The sequence below is a fragment of the Triticum urartu genome, chromosome 2A (assembly GCF_056163025.1).
Source record: "Triticum urartu cultivar PI428250 chromosome 2A, HENAU_Tu73, whole genome shotgun sequence".
Classification (NCBI taxonomy): Eukaryota; Viridiplantae; Streptophyta; class Magnoliopsida; order Poales; family Poaceae; genus Triticum; species Triticum urartu.
Window position 1 is genome coordinate 631,951,417 of NC_141874.1, and position 4,501 is coordinate 631,955,917.

A 4,501-nucleotide genomic window follows, 5' to 3' on the forward strand; every position below is an offset into this window, starting at 1 on the left:
GGACGGGTCCTGGGTGGACAGCGCCGTAGTACAAGGCGTGCGGGTGCGTGGGTAGTGGCTACGAATGTCTGACAATGTCTGGGTGGTGATACGTCTCCGTCGTATCTACTTTTCCAAACACTTTTGCCCTTGTTTTCGACTCTAACTTGCATGATTTGAATGGAACAAACCCGGACTGACGTTGTTTTCAGTAGAATTGCTATGGTGTTATTTATGTGCAGAAACAAAAGTTCTCGGAATGACCTGAAACTTCACGGAACATCTATTCGGAAATAAGAAAAAATCCTTGCAAAAGATGAAGACCAGGGTGCCCACCACCTGTCCACGAGGGTTGGGGCGCGCCTGCCCCCCTAGGGCGTGCCCCCTACCTCATGGGCCCCCTGGAGCTCCTCCGACCTCAACTCCAACTCTATATATTTGCTTTCGGGGAGAAAAAATCACAGAGAAGGATTCATCGCGTTTTATGATACGGAACCGCCGCCAAGCCCTAAAACCTCTCGGGAGGGCTGATCTGGAGTCCGTTCGGGGCTCCGGAGAGGGGAATCCGTCGCCATCGTCATCATCAACCATCCCCCATCATCAATTTCATGATGCTCATCGCTGTGCGTGAGTAATTCCATCGTAGGCTTGCTAGACGGTGATGGGTTGGATGAGATCTATCATGTAATCAAGTTAGTTTTGTTAGGGTTTGATCCCTAGTATCCACTATGTTCTGAGATTGATGTTGCTATGACTTTGCTATTCTTAATGCTTGTCACTAGGGCCCGAGTGCCATGATTTTAGATCTGAAACTATTATGTTTTCATCAATATATGAGAGTTCTTGATCCTATCTTGCAAGTCTATAGTCACCTATTATGTGTTATGATCCGTTAACCCCGAAGTGACAATAATCGGGATACTTACCGGTGATGACCATAGTTTGAGGAGTTCATGTATTCACTATGTGCTAATGCTTTGTTCCGGTCTCTATTAAAAGGAGGCCTTAATATCCCTTAGTTTCCATTAGGACCCCGCTGCCACGGGAGGGTAGGACAAAAGATGGCATGCAAGTTCTTTTCCATAAGCATGTATGACTATATTCGGAATACATGCCTACATTACATTGATGAATTGGAGCTAGTTCTGTGTCACCCTAGGTTATGACTGTTACATGATGAACCGCATCCGGCATAATTCTCCATCACTGATCCATTGCCCATGAGCTTTCCATATACTGTTCTTCGCTTATTTACTTTTCTGTTGCTATTGCTATCATCATTACAAAATACCAAAAACATTACTTTTGCTACTGTTACCTTTTGCTACCGTTACCACTACTATCATATTACATTGCTACTAAATACTTTGCTGTAGATATTAAGTTTCCAGGTGTGGTTAAATTGACAACTCAGCTGCTAATACTTGAGAATATTCTTTGGCTCCCCTTGTGTCGAATCAATAAATTTGGGTTGAATACTCTACCCTCGAAAACTGTTGCGATCCCCTATACTTGTGGGTTATCAAGACTATTTTCTGGCGCCGTTGCCGGGGAGCATAGCTCTATTCTTTGAGTCACTTGGGATTTATATCTGCTTATCATTATGAAGAACTTGAGAGATCCAAAAACTAAGATTTATCCCTGAACTCGAGGGGAGGTAAGGAACTGCCATCTAGCTCTGCACTTGATTCACCTTCTGTTTTGAGTAAGCTTGCGACACCTAAACCTGCTTCTGCTATTCGTTCTGATATGTCACATGTTATTGATGATGCCACTTCTGCTATGCATGATAATTATGATGAAACTACTATGCTTGATACTACATTTGATGAATTTCTTGATGAACAACTTGCTAGGGTTAGAGAGAATGAAAATATTGAATCTGATAATATTGATGAAAGTGATGATGAAGACTTGCCCGTTATTCCTAAGGGTTATGTTTTTGATAAAGAAGCTTCTTTAGCTATTTTAGCTTGCAAAGATAGTTATGAACTTAAGAGGTTATTAGCTAAATGGAATAAGCAATCTCTAAATGCTAGGATGAAACCTGACCCTGCTTTTGCTACTTCACCTATCTTTGTTACTGATAAGGATTATGAATTCTCTGTTGATCCTGATATAATTACTTTGGTTGAATCTGATCCTTTTCATGGCTATGAATCTAAAACTGTTGTGGCACATCTTACTAAATTAAATGATATAGCCACCCTGTTCACTAATGATGAGATAACTCGCTACTTTTATATCCTTAAAATATTTCCGTTTTCATTAAAGGGTGATGCTAAGATATGGTTTAATTCTCTTGATCCTAATTGTGTGCGTAGTCCCCAGGTTATGATTTATTACTTCTCTACTAAATATTTCCCTGCTCATAAGAAACAAGCTGCTTTAAGGGATATATATAATTTTGTGCAAATTGAAGAAGAGAGTCTCCCACAAGCTTGGGGGGGCTTCTCCAATTACTTAATGCTTTGCCTGATCATCCTCTTAAGAAAAATGAAATACTGGATATATTTTATAATGGATTAACTGATGCTTCCAGAGATTACCTGGATAGTTGTGCTGGTTCTGTTTTCAGGGAAAGAACACTGGATGAAGCTGAAATTCTATTGAATAATATGTTGACAAATGAAAATAATTGGACACTTCCTGAGCCAACTCCTGAGCCTATTCCTAAACCAACTCCAAAGAAAAGAGGTGTTCTATTTCTCAGTCCTGGAGATATGCAAGAGGCAAAGAAATCTATGAAAGAAAAAGGTATTAAAGCTGAAGATGTTAATAATTTACCTCCTATTGAAGAAATACACGGTCTTAATTTACCGCCTGTTGAAGAAACATATGATCTTAATCCATTACCTATTGAAAAAGTACATGGTCTTGATAACCCGACACAGGTAGTAAAGGTAAATTCTCTCTATAGATATGATAAAGCTGAAATCCCATTTACTAAGTTTGCTAGCCCATGCTTAGATGAGTTTGATAAATTTATGGTTAAGCAAGAAGACTTCAATGCTTATTTTGGTAGACAATTGAAATACAATTCAAATATGCTTAAAAACTTGGGTGATTATATGGCTAATGTTAAAGGTGAACTTAAACTTATTAGTAAACATGCTTCTATGATTACCACTCAAGTAGAACAAGTACCTAAAGCTCAAAATGATTTGCTCAATGAATTGAATAGTAAGAATAATGATAACGCTATTAGAGTTATGACTAGAGGTGGTAGAATGACTCAGGAACCTTTGTATCCTGAAGGCCACCCTAAGAGAATTGAGCAAGATTCTCAGAGAAATAATGTAGATGCACCTAGTCCTTCTAATAGGAAGAAAAAGAAAAATGATAGGACTTTGCATGCTTCTAGTGAACCTATTATTGAAACACGTGAGAATCCAAATGATATTTTTATCTCTGATGCTGAAACACAATCTGGTAATGAATCTGAAACTAGTGATAATGTTAATGATAATGTTCATGATGATGCTCAACCTAGTAATGATAATTATATAGAAATTGAACCTGCTGTTGATCTTGATAACCCACAATCAAAGAATCAACGTTATGATAAGAAAGACTTTGTTGCTAGGAAACACGGTAAGGAAAGAGAGCCTTGGGTTCAGAAACCCATGCCTTTTCCTCCCAAACCATCCAAGAAAAAGGATGATGAGGATTTTGAGCGCTTTGTTGAAATGATTAGACCTATCTTTTTGCGTATGCGATTAACTGATATGCTCAAAATGAATCCTTATGCTAAGTATATGAAAGATATTGTTACAAATAAAAGAAAGATACCAGAAGCTGAAATTTCCATCATGCTTGCTAATTATACTTTTAAGGGTGGAATACCAATGAAACTTGGAGATCTGGGAGTACCCACTATACCATGCTCCACTAAAAGAAATTATTTTAAAACTGCTTTATGTGATCTTGGAGCTGGTGTTAGTGTTATGCCTCTCTCTTTATATCGTAGACTTGATTTGAATAAGTTGACACCTACTGAAATATCTTTGCAAATGGATGATAAATCAATTGCTATACCTGTCGGTATTTGTGAGGATGTGCCTGTTGTGGTTGCAAACGTTACTATTTTAACAGAATTTGTTATTCTTGATATTCCCGAGGACGATAGTATGTCTATTATTCTTGGAAGACCTTTTTTGAACACTGCAGGGACTGTTATTGATTACACTAAAGGAAATGTCACTTTTCATATTAATGGTAATGAGCATACGATACACTTTCCGAGGAAACAACCTCAAGTTCATAGTATCAACTCTATTGGAAAAATTCCATCGATTATATTTGGAGGTTTTGAATTTCCTCTTCCTACTGTCAAGAAGAAATATGATAGTCTTATTATTGGGGATGTGCATATCCCCGTTGAGGTAACATAGTGTTATTCGAAATTTCTCCGGTTCCATATTATTTGGAATGAGTTCGTTAACAAGACTTGATCAACCTTCTTAGTGGATTCCTTTTGATGAGCATGAGATGGATGAAACTAGAAGCCACAACCTTTTGT